Source organism: Camelus bactrianus, chromosome 12 (genome assembly GCF_048773025.1).
Source record: "Camelus bactrianus isolate YW-2024 breed Bactrian camel chromosome 12, ASM4877302v1, whole genome shotgun sequence".
Lineage (NCBI taxonomy): Eukaryota > Metazoa > Chordata > Mammalia > Artiodactyla > Camelidae > Camelus > Camelus bactrianus.
In genome coordinates, this window is record NC_133550.1 from 29,208,899 (window position 1) to 29,222,028 (window position 13,130).

Sequence of the window (13,130 nt, forward strand, 5' to 3'; positions counted from 1 at the left end):
TTAAAGGGCCTGAACCCTTGACAACCCAGATGCTGGAGGCAAGGCAGATGCCACGAGTGGGGAGGACACCCCAGGACTGAGATGTCTGCCTGTCTCTCTCTCTCCAGTTAGACTTTTTCTGGATGAACTCTGAGGAGAGGCCTCCAGAAGGGTGAGGGAAGGGCTGTCCTGCATTTTCACAGCAGATCATTTCTCTGCGCTCAAGAACTAGTCCAGCTCTTCAGGGAAGGAAGAAAGAGACTAGCCCAGCTGGGCACGCGGGGCCCTCAGCTGCAGCCAATTGTCTGAGTCCTCGTGGTGATTAGAGGCTGGGCAAATGGGGGGCCAGCACCACAGCCTCTCTCAGGAAGAGCAGAGCCGTCCTCTGAAGTCTCCTGAGTGAACTGGCCACGCTGTAGCTGACCTGTCCCTAGTAAGAGCTCTGCGGCTCTGGCAGGATATGTCCAGTGGGCACGGAGGCCCCCACCTTTGTGTGAGAGCACTGGAGAGCGTCAAGAGTGGGGCCTCGGGCGCTGTGAACACCTGGGGTGGTGCCCACCACCAAGGGGTTCCCCTGTGCTCCCTGCATTTATCCACTCCACCATTTGCTCCCTCGCTGAGGATGCTGAAAGTGTGCCATGTCTCAGGAGCGTGGAGGATGGAACTGCTGGGTGTGGTGAGAGAGAGGAATGAGCCCACGGTGTCACCTAGGTGAATGAAAAGTAAGTTTGGAATCAGATGGCAGCACAGGCAATAGAAGCCAGGGATGGAGGAGAGGGAGAAGGCGACGTCAAAGCTGTGAAGATGATGGAGGTGTCAGAGGTCAACTAGTGCCAAACTTGAGGGAAGTGAGCATCAAAGCATGAAAGAAAAATCTCAGCTCCCAAAAGTAAGACTTTCCTTCTCTTTTCTGCCTGTGAGTTTTGGATTAGTTGGTTGATCAGCTGAATAAAGTTATGTAAAGTGGAGAATCATGATAAAAATAAGACCCATACCTTTTGAAAATATTATTTCAACATAAAGCATATAAATATGCAATTGTTTGCTAATATTTAGAGTACAGATTTGATAACTGGAGATTCCCTTACTTTCCATTACATCAACCACAGCCCTATACAGAATAGTTCTTAGAAGTTATAGTTCTAGGGGTTTGGAGTTATTTTTTGTTTGGGTTTCAACAAAACAACTAAACCTACAATCAATTTCAGTACAGGATCCTTCAAGGTTTTCGTCTAGTTCTCTACAGTTACTTCAGCCACACTTGTTTAAAAAGATTTTTTAAATCACCTTTTTTCTGTCTGTGAGTCTGTTTCTGTTTTGTAGATAAGTTCACTTGTGTCTTTTTTTTTAGATTCCACATAAGAGTGATATCATATGGTGTTTTTCTTTCTCTTTCTGGCTTACTTATTATTGTTTTCTGGCTATGTTGTAGTTCCCTTGTTCCTTTCTTCTCTTCTCTCTTTCTACCTGCCTATGTGAATGAGTTTCTGTAGCAATATGCTTTGACCCCTTTATCTTTTGTGTATCTACCACGACAACTAGTACTTACAGCAACCCTGTGGATGCTCCACCCAGATCCTTCTGAATCCCTTTTATGGGTTCTGTGTACCTCTTGTTGGGCTTCTTCATATCTTTACTTCTAAATGGCCTGCATCTGTAATTAACTTTGAGAACTGCCCTTGGCTACTAGAGCTGTTTACCCACACTCAGTAAACTGTCCAAGTGCCTAGGAGTTTATATCTTCCTAGGTGGCCAGTGGATAACTGATATGGGCTTATGAAAGATGAACTACTGGCCTCCAGTTGGGACAAACTCTGAAGTATAAATTACATTCTTGAGCTGCTCTCCTGCAAGATCAGGCAGAAGCTAGCACTCTACCTGAAATTGTAGCTTTGTTTGGATTCTTCCCCTCCTTGTCCTGCTTCTCTTATCCACTTCATGACCTCTTTGTGGGGGCACTTTCTCAGCACATAACTTGCACATGAATCCTCATCTCAGAGTCTACTTGAGATGTGGAAGACAACAGAAGACTAGGTAAGATTTAATCATTGGTCACAAAGACCAAAAACACATGGGAAGTCTTATCTATGGACAATTTTCTTTCCTAGGAGGCTCTTTATGGCTCATAATCAGAAGGATCTAAAGTTCAAAATGCATGGTCTGTATAACTGTACATGAGGACTAAGATTTTTCTAAGTCTGACATTAATATAGTATTACATTTGGTCCCATCTGCTGGCTTATTATACCAGAGAAACTGTCCACTCCAGTTCACTCTTGTGCTGTTTTCATCTGTTCTTCCAGCTAAGTATGGGAAGAAGCTTCATGGAGAACCTGATGGCGGCACAATTTGTTCAGATCTAGAAAGTCTTGGAGGAAACTCATTAGTCAGCCTTAGAATTTCTTAGCTTAAAAAAAAAATTGGTATGATCTGAATTCACTGTTTCAAAAAAAAAAAAAAAAAAAAAAAGACAAGATTTTGAATGGTAGGCTAGTCCAGCAGTCTTTTTTTTAAATAGAGATTAGCTCCTGGCCAGGTGAAAGGAGATCAGATTTAGGAAGAAGAGAGGGTTCTAGAAAGTTATTCTTTCCTTTGATTCATCTTTGCCCTCCAACTGCCTTTAAATTGACTGTATCAAATGTCACTTGAGTTAGATGCTTCTGAGAGCCAGATTTTCTTCTCTCTGTGTCTGTGTCCATTTTGTGATTCAACCACATTGTTGTGGGGTAGACCAGTAGGACCAGTTTCTTTCTTTGGTACACAGGGAGGGTTCATAGAACCCTGATGGGGATTGTCAAAAAATAACAATTTTCCATCAAGGTCAAATATTTGGAAAATGATGCCAAGGGCAAAAGAAGAAAACTAGAGCTGTCTGTGTTCATTTATTTTTCAAGTTAACAATCTGTGAAAGGTTTGTAAAAACTATTTACTATTTTTAGTATTCTCCCTTACTCCATCTCATACTTTAAAAGTTTAAGCAATCTTTGGCTGACATAGAGTAATTAGAAGCAGTCTGTTTCCTCCCCTGCCCAGTTTCCCAGATGTTGGGAGAATGGAATGTTGGCTAAGGTGAAGATTGGGCAATATTTTATATTTTAATTTATCGCTAAAGAATTGATACATTGTTTAACAGGTTCTATAAGTGAATTCTGTTCTCTGATTTCTCTTCCAAATGCCTAGAATGGTGCCACAAAATTTAAATCATTTTGTGTTTCTTAGAACTGCTGCCCACCAAACTTCTTTAATGTGTTTATCATTTGCCCAATAACGTATAGACTAAGGCCTGTATTCCTAAGTCAAATTTTGGAGACATGTCTGTTTTTAGATTCAGTTTTAGTTTTTTTTTTTTTTTTTTTTTTTTTTTTTAGTTTGTTTACATTTGGCACCAAAACCACAAAAAAATTTACATGAGCCAGTGCTCAAAAAACACTGCCAGAAGCTTGTCCATAGAAGCTAGATTTTGGCCCTAGATTGCCAAGAGGAAAGAAGCCAAACATAGATTTCCTGTTGAAGTCCTTGAGCAATATTAGTTTCTTCCAAATGCACATTTTTGGGATTACCCTTCTTTTTTAAGAGCCATCAGCTAGAGAATGTTGGGTGTAAGTACTATAAAAACAACTCTAAATATAAAAAGTTACCAATGAGGTTGTCTGTTACCACAATTCATCAGTCCTTGATCCAATAAATATTTATTGAGCACCTATTATCTGCCAGGAACTACATGCTGATTTAAGTCAAATTTAATTTTTGGATAAATTTGAGTTTACTGTTGCCTTCTGAACAGTAAATATTACAGAAACATAAACAAACACTAGGTTTCAAGATAATCACCTCTTTATATTTGACTCCAGTAGTTCTCAAGTTGACTGGTTCTGTTAAGAAAAAAAAAGATTTTGATTAAGAATTATGCAAAGTCAAGCCTCTCATTTTTAATGTTTATATTTTAAAATTTTCTTCCCCAATAATCAAAGAAGTAGACAAAGATGAAAATAAGAAAGTAAGAAGATCTAATAACATATTGTTGTCTACATTATACATACATTCAACAGGAAATTTTACTCAATAGGATACAGGATATTTCTGACAGAAAAATAGCAAGTGAAAATTCTCTAAAGCAGCAGGGTAGCTTCAAGGGTCGTGGCCATCTAAGAATTATGTCAGTATCAACCTCATTTTATATTCTCAAAGGTATGCACATCACTCAAGCAGGATAAGTCCTTATCCAAAAATCAAAAAACATATATGCGTTCTTATTCCCTCTGTGTTGTAATCCAGAGTCTGTGGTACAATGAATACATGTTTTTTTTTTCCTCTAAAATATCTATTAAGCATCACAAATATGCATTGTTCTCATCTCATTCTGAATACTGAGTTAACCCAATCTTCTGTTCTCAGCCTGTTTTTTACGGGCACTAATGAAGTCATTTAAACCAGATATAAAGTAAGAATTTACATAAAATGACTTAAAAATGTCATTTGTCCACTAAATGTTGAGTAGCTCCGTATTAAAGTACAGTGTTTGGTGCTGCATTTAATAAAGGTGAATAGGGCATTGATTCTGACTTCTAGAAACTTGCAGTCCAGTAGGGCTGACAAACTCAAGACAAGTATAACACAATGTGTTAAGCAAGTTTGTACAGGGGAGACAGAATGACCTGTGCCTTGACTAGAGGGAAGGAACAGGGTGAATACACAGGAGGTGACTTCTGGTTCTGGGAAGTTGAGTAAGTCTTAGTCAGAAGGATTAGGTGAGAGACAGGTAAAGAAGAAAATAAGGAGGTGGTCATATGATTTGATAAAGAAATTGTGGTATATTTATGCAATGAATACTACTTAGCAATAAAAAAAAAGAATAAAATAATGCCATTTGCAGCAACAAGGATGGACCTGGAGATCATCATTCTAAGTAAAGTAAGCAAAAGAGAGAACGAAAAATACCATATGATATCACTCATATGTAGAATCTAAAAAAGAAGAAAAGACACAAATGAACTTATTTACAAAACAGAAAGAGAAAACACAAACTGGGAATTTGAGATTTGCAAATGTTAACCACCATATATAAAAAACAAATTTCTTCTATATAGCACAGGGAACTATATTCAATATCTTATAATAACCTTTAACGGAAAAGAATATGAAAATGAATATATGTATGTATATGCATGACTGGGACATTATGCTGTATGCCAGAAATTGACACATTGTAACTGACTATACTTCAATTTAAAAAAAATTTACCATAGAAAATATAGATGTGTTTATATAAAATTAACTCATATCATAAAAGAAATAATAAACAGGATTAATAGGAAAATTTTATATCTAGAGAAATATTTTAATGCAATGTAATGGTTAAAAATTAATGTTAGCAATATTTACACCAATATTTATTTTAAATTTTCTAGAAAAATATCTTTTAGAGAGCCATCAAATAACGTACACCAAAATTGGCTATATACTTTGATGATAATCTTATTCTCAGGAATCTAGCCTACAGAAATAAAAAATTAAAAACACATAAAATTGTAAGTTCAAAGATATTTATTACACTCTTTTTCTCAGAAAAAATGTGGAAACAATGTGAATGTCCATCAATAGCGGAATGGCCAAGTAAATGATGGAACTGCTCTTACCATGAAATAGTATGAAGCTATTAAAAAGCTATGAATTACAGCTGTATAAGTTGACCTAAAGATAGTTCTACCAGAAAATGCTAGGTGAGGAAAGCATTATGTAGAAAAGTGCATGCAGTATTATCCCATCTTTGTTTAAAAAAAAATATACACTTGTATAAACGTGTGTGTATATATTTATTTAAGTAGGCCTGTATGAGCATTAGTAAAACTACAGAAGGATACAGTCATGAAACAACATGGTTTCTTTTAGAGGGTAGGTCATATGAGAAGAAGAGGAGGGGAAAAGGGGTGATCCAAGAAAAAACAAAAAAAAACCAAAAAAAACCATGATTGCATTTATGCATATGTATATGTGCGTGTGTGTATATACAATATATGTATGTGTGTACACAGTTTATATATTATTTATAAATTAGTGTATCTTATGACAGTTTATAAGTCTACCTTATGATATCTATATGGAGAGAGAGAATGTTTTATAAGAAAAAGAAGAACAGATTGATGGGCATTCAGGCAGACTGGGTAACTTGTGTGTGAAGCCACCAGCAAATGACAAAGAGTTGCAGCACAGAGTGTGGTTGAGACTCATCTTTTACTTCTTCAGTACCTGATGCTCCTATCAGAGATCACCGATAAATGCAGGTAAAATGGAAGATTTTTCTTTTCAAGCTGACTGACGTTTCTTAAAGAAATTTATAGCCCACATCTTGGCATGGTTATCAGCAGTAAGGAAGATGTTAATCTTCAGGTCTAGATTGTCTGGTTCATTCTATCTTAGGACATCAAAAGCAAAGAAACCAGACTGCACAGGCCTGTGGACCAGCAGCTGAACCGGCAGTAAGCAGCCCTGTGACACACCTGGCCCTGCCTCATTGCGGACTCAGACTCACTTGAGTCAGACCACTTAACCTCTCCAAGTCTCAATAATCCCACTTGTAAAAGAGAGCACGTACTTTGTGCCTTGGAGGAAGGGCAAGCAAACACACTAGAAATTCTCATTAAGAACCTTAATACAAGCACGCCAGTGACACAATGTATTTTCTGTTCCTAGCTTCCCTTAAGCCTCCAAGTTAAAGTCCTTTTTTGTCTACTTGAGTAAGGGAAATACCTTTCATGGGTGTCAAAACATGTTTATTAAATTGATTCTATTTATTTTCTTGTGAATGTCACACCTACCACTGTCACTGTCATAATTAAATATAACTGCAATTAAAATATAGACTAACCACTGTCAGTCTGAAAACTGAGCTGAGAGGCAGGGAAGGAGATTGAGCCACCCTGAGCCACCTTGATTGCACAGGGCACGAGAACCTAAAACCACATGCAGACCAGAGCAGAAGATGAATGTTTTAAATAGATGAAATTAGATAACCAAGAAAAGAGAACAGGGGGTAGAAAGGAAAGATTTGGACAAAGGTATAGAGATAATCCATAAGCCACTGCAATAATTGGGGATGACCCTTTCCAGTACGTCTGCTTTGCTATTAGCGAAAAATAAAGGGCTTGTTTCAAGAGATGTCAGTCAAGACTGCGGGAGGAGGCTGGAGACGAAGGGGTAGTGCTTCAGGACATGGTCTCTAGAGCCAGACTTTGCTTTCAGCTCTGTCATGTACTAGCCATCAATTATTTAACTTCTCTGTACCATAATTTCTTCTTCTGCATAATGGAGATGATGATGATGATGATGATGGTGATGGTGATGAAAATGATACTATCTACAGCAGCAGACTATTATGAAGATAAAGTAAACAAACAGGCGTAAAGCACTTACTACAATCCTAGCACATAGTAGGTGCTATTTAAGTGTAAGCCATTGTCAGTCTCTTTTCCAAAGAAGAGAAAAGTAAGCAGTTTACACTGAGATCTGTGAATCCTTCTCCCTGAAGGTAGGTAAAATATTTAAATATTTGGAACAATAGGAGAAAGAAAAAAGCATACAATGTTTGCAAATTCCTGTGTAAAGTCCCTTCTTATCCAGAAAGTTGGCTTACTTGCCATTTAATGTCTTTATTAGAGAAGAGGGCCTCAGACAAGGAAAGAAAATTGGTATTGAGCCTGTCTTAAAAAAAAAAAAAAAAGAAAAAAAGAAAGGGGCTATGCTTGGATGTCTGTTCAGTCTACCATTTCTGACCCAGGGGAGGTAATGAAAGGGCTCAGAAGTTCACTCTTTGTCCAAGTGAACTGGGTGAGCCCAGAAGTCCTGGACTATTCAGGCATTCAGAGTAGTGTCACCTTGGCAGAAAGCCAGCCATGGGAGGGTCTGAATGTTGTTTCACTCCATCTTGAGGAGGAAATAAAGGGACAAGAAAAACCCTTTGACTAGATTCTATCTCATCCTATCTGAAACGTCCATCTCCTGGTATCTGAGACCTCTGTCTCCTGGCAACTAAAGTAACCAAGTCGAAGCACAGATCAAAGAAGGAGGTGAGCTCTAAATGATGAACCCAAAATAGCCCCAACTCTGATAGGTAGAATGGAACATTAAAACAACCTTTCTGGAGTTAATTAGGCAATATGTAACAAATATCTTTCAAATTTTTATACTCTTTCATCCAGCAACTCTATTTCTAAGAATTTATCCTAAAGAAACAGTAGATGTGCACAAATATTTAAGTATTATTAAAGGATGTTCACTGCAGTATTGTTTATAATTGTAAAAACTTGGAAACAACTTACATGTCAAAAAATCAGAGGATAAATAAATGATGATTCACATATTTCTGAGCTCTTCCAGAGGGACTAAAAATCAAGCTATAGGAGAATACTTACCATTGTGGGAGAACATTCACAATTCATAGGCAAGTAAATTTTGGGGAAAGCCTCAGTAATAGCTAGAGGAATCAAAAGCTAAGTAACCCCTTCTTGACCTATGCAATTTAGCCTATAGAAAAGAGTGCTTTTATTTAGAAAAAAAATTTTAATTGAAGTACAATTACAATGTGTCAATTGAAAGGAGTGCTTTTAATGCTGAAACGCACAGAGGCCTATTTATTAGGTGTAGTGGATTGGATAGAAAAGGGACAGCTCTGGTCCCGAACTGGATGCTCTCACATTTCAGGCATTCTCTCCCCGTATGGATATGCTGGAGATGGCTCTGATGCAATTACCCCCTCATAGACTACTCTGGGCTCCACATGTCAAGGTTGCCCCATGGGGAAGCTTCCTGGGAGAAGCAGAGTCACACAACACAACAATCCTACCACGTGACCAGAGCTCAACCGTGCCTAGTGTCCCCACTCCCTGCACACCTGTTGCCTCATACTCCTGTCCATCCAAAGTTAACACCTAAAGGACCAGAAATATATATACAATATGTTGATGGTGGTTATCTCTGGGTGGTGGAATTATGTATGAGTAACTTTTATATTCTTCTTTGAACATCTGTTCTATTTTTATATTTTTCATATTTTACATAGCATGCATATATTGCACTTGTAATCAAGGGGAAACCCCATCGATGTATATCTATGCCATGGCTGGAAGATCTCAAAGCAAGATAATTGCTCTGAGAAAAGAAAGGGTCCTGATTTTGCTTCTAACCTATTGTGTGACCTTGGGCAAGTCATTTATCTCACATTCTGAGCCACAGTTTTCTCATCTGTAAAATGGGCCAGTTGAACCAAATGATTTGTAAGTTCCTTCTAGTTTTAGCAGACTATGCCTCAACAAGTTTGCTTTTTAAGGGTGAAGAATAGGAAGGTGGTTATAAGAAACCTGGAGAAGATCAGAAGCTCCCAGGTGTGTATATGGGAAGAAATCTGTAGAGTCAATCACACAGAAAGCTAGTTGCAGTATCTGAAACTTCTACTGTTGTTTTTCCTTTAGATTAGAGCATAAATTACATTTATAGGAAACATCTTATCTCCTCTTTGGAAAATGGGAATGAGTTATAGGTAGGAGTTCTCTATCTAGCAGGTACTTGAGAGTGCTCATCCAGAGATTCCTGCAAAGATGGTGATTAACCTAAAAGAGATTTTAGATTCATTTAAACATTGTTGTGAAAGAAGCCATTTGTCTATTCAGTGACCATTCCTGAAGCTCATACTTGTGACTTGTTCTAAGTAAAATTCTGAGATGTGACAGTGCCCATATTGACCTCTGTGCTCAGTCATCACAACATTATTATATATTATTTAACCAGGTTCTCTCTTTTAAACAGAGTTTGGCAAATTCTTGTACAAACAGAACATCTCAACACAAAGATCCTCAAGCATATGGTTGATGACACTGTGTTTATATTAGCAAAAACCAATATTTAAGAGCTTTACAGAAATGTTAAGTCCTAAAAACATCTTGTACCAAGTAAAAGAAATCACCAGCCTGAAATTATGACAACAGAGAATTCAAATACCTCTGTGGCCAGTTTTCTACAGATGTTTTTAAAATGATGAAATTTCCTCTTTTTTTAGTATTTCTAAATATACTTCACATTGTTGTAATAACAGTCACGAAAAACTTAAAAATCACTCATTATCCCACCACTTCAACCAATTATTTATTTTTCTATATTACTTTCCAGGCTCACTCTGTATATGTACACAATTTTTAATTGTAATTATATGTATAATTTTTATTTGTATGTAGTTATAGCTCATACATATGTTTTGGGCTCCTGCTTTTTACATATCACAGTATATCTGGGAGACTTCCCTGATGTTGCCTCATAATCTTCCTGAATGACCATTTATAACAACTGCATAATATTCCACCATGTAGATACATGCAGGTGATTTTTTTAAAATGTACTTTATGACATTTTCTCAGGACAGCCTAATCCTTAGTCACTTACCTTTATGATTTATAGGCTCTGGGAAAACCCCAAACCTTCACCTGCTGCTAAAATTCACCCAATAGTGATTTGATCCTTTCTGTAAATTCTTCCTTGCCTTTTCTTTGAGATAAAGATAGTTTGGGGAAAGTTGATATTAGGAAGGAAGGTAATGCCGCAGGGAAAGAGAAACGGGGAGGAAAGAACTTCACAGATGACTGTAAACACCAGAGAGAAATTCTGCCTGCTTTAAAACATTTTTGGTGTTACTTCTAAGCACTGTTGTCATTGTCTGCATTTTCAGATGAGAAGTGGGAGTCACTGAGGTTAAGTGACTGCCCAAGGTCAAAATGCCAGCCCTGGTAGAGTTGCCCAAGAATTCCTGTCTATTGGGTCACTGCACTGAAGCGATGTCTCTCATGAGGGCACTTACATCCATTCCTGCAGAGTCACCTTGAGTCCCAGGTTTGAGTGATCTTCATAAAGCCAGCCAAGAAAACTTACCAGGGATCAGGCCACTGGCAGTTTCCAGAACAGTACTTTGCTGCTGCTCTCAGTCACTACCGAGCCCATCAAACCTGAAAACCAGGCTACTTCAAAACTAACAGGGCATCTATCTACTCATCCTTGCCCCTTATGCCCATTCCCAAGCCCAGCCACTGGAAAGAACAGGATATTTGTGACCTTTATGGGACCCTTCAAGGTAGGAAAATGTGCTTGGCAAGGTAGTATAGCGTGAAGCACGTGGGATCTGGAATCGGATCAATAGTTTTGACTCTTAAGTTCTGTTGCCAGGGTAGTACGATGGCCCACACGATGCCTTTGTTCATATTAGGAAAGGCGTCCCCTCTGGGTAGGCACTGCCCTGCTGGTGTGTGGCTTGGCAAGTGGATCACAGGCTGGATTGTGGCCTCTATATCCCCTCTGGGTGCTTTTGTGTGCAATGAAAGACTTACAGGTGGGTGCCTTGAACAAGTTACTTAGCCTTTCAGAGCCTCGGTTTCCCAACTTATAAAACAGGCAAAATAATAGTACCTACCTCAAAAGTTGTTAAGCAGTTAAATGAGCTACAGCTTGTAAACCACCGTGCCTGGCACGGTGCCTGTCCCACAGTCACAGGCATTCAATAAAGTGGTAGCTGTTCTTAGTTGTTTGAGTTGTGACTTGGCTTTATAAAGCCCACCATTTTCACGTTCTCCTGAGAAGTTTGATTTGCCTAGAAATGTATTTTGTAAATGGAGGACAATTATGAAACAGAGAGGCTTGATTATAATAGACTAAGATCATTTAAATGTAAATGTTATTGTTATCATTCTTTCTGGTTGCACCACCTGAAGTAGGTATATCTGACACGAAATTTCTAATTACATGTTTAGTTCAAGAAAGGGCAACTTACAAGTCCACACCCTGACACACCTATGCTTCTGGAGAGTACTCCCAATTCTGTTGGATGTCTTGGGTATTAGGACAGACAACCTCATTCAAGTTGTTATTCTGTGAATTCTTGTTCTATTCCTGTGTGTAGAATGAGTGATACAAGTGAGTAATTCAGGAGACAGCACTAAGGAATGTCTAATTTGCATAGGCATGGAAATGAGCTTCCTAGGCTGGGTTGCAAAAAAAAGGCTAAAGAGCTGTCGAGTAGTTCTTAGGCCATGTAAGGATTCAGCATGCTCTGTCAGCAACTCCAATGTCCACTTCTAGGACCAGATATACATACCATCTTCCCTTATTTAATCATTTCAGTTGGAAGAGGATATTTATAATTTAGCCCTGAGAGCTTTAAAAAAAAATCCTGACAATTAATAAATAGAACAGTGTGTGTGGAGGGGGTGGTTTACAGTCACTGGAGGGCAGGGATGAATTCTCAGCTTACCTAAAAGTGGAACACTTGCTTTTTCTAGATGAACTCGCATTATCTTCCAGGGAGTATGCCTTTCATAATTTAGCATAACTGCTTTGAAAGGAAGTCTATAATCCTCAAATAACTCTGTGGTTCTCTTTGCCCAGAGTCTTCCTTTCAACTTTTTTCAAGGAATATTATAATCAAGTAATTACAGTGATTTTAAAAGAAGCCACTGTAAAAATATCACTCAAGAACTCACTGGAGGTTTGAAATGGGGAGCCCGTTGCACTCGTAAAACAAAGCAACAATAACAACAAAAATCACCATGATAAAATCTTAACAAAAAGAGGACAATTAAAGACCCAGTGATGCAGCGTTAAAGTGATGGAAAATCAGGTTGTTTCCAATTATTATAGCCCCTTACTTCGTGCTTCTCAGAGTCAGATAAACTGGGAACAAGTCGGGGGATGAGGATGATAACCTGTATGTATCTGCTTGTGGCAGGGTTCCCTGCCGGAGTCTTCACTCTATTCATTCTTAGCTGTCTGCAGGCTGTGGACTTCTTCAGGTATCTACTTGCAGAAGAGAATACTTGAGAGCATTGATTTTTTTGAGAGGGAGAAGAGAAGAATTTTGTGTCTGGCTTGGGAGAGAGGTGACAGAGGGTTGGTGAGGAAAATAAAGAAGGAAGGAATAATATCCTCTGTCCCTTTTGCTTCCTCCCCACCCACCTCAACTCACACAGGTTCCACTGGCAGGGGCTGGTCTAGAGCCAGAAACCATAGGATGTGATTTCCAAGCACGCGGCTCTAGGAGAAGCCCAGATGACAAGCACAGCAAATGTTGGAGGTAGAGTCAGCCTTCTACCTCCACTTTGCTTCGAATCTCAATGTGGTTT

At 38.6% G+C, this 13,130-nt stretch overlaps 1 long non-coding RNA gene across 1 annotated transcript in view; it reads left to right on the forward strand.

The window, feature by feature from the left end:
- The first annotated feature begins 256 nt into the window (after positions 1-256).
- Positions 257-13,130, forward strand: part of LOC123612976 (uncharacterized) — a 61,310-nt gene continuing 48,436 nt past the window's right edge. The window contains exon 1 of the long non-coding RNA XR_006720297.2: positions 257-868. This is a non-coding gene — a long non-coding RNA (uncharacterized LOC123612976). The remainder of the gene's footprint in view (positions 869-13,130) is intronic.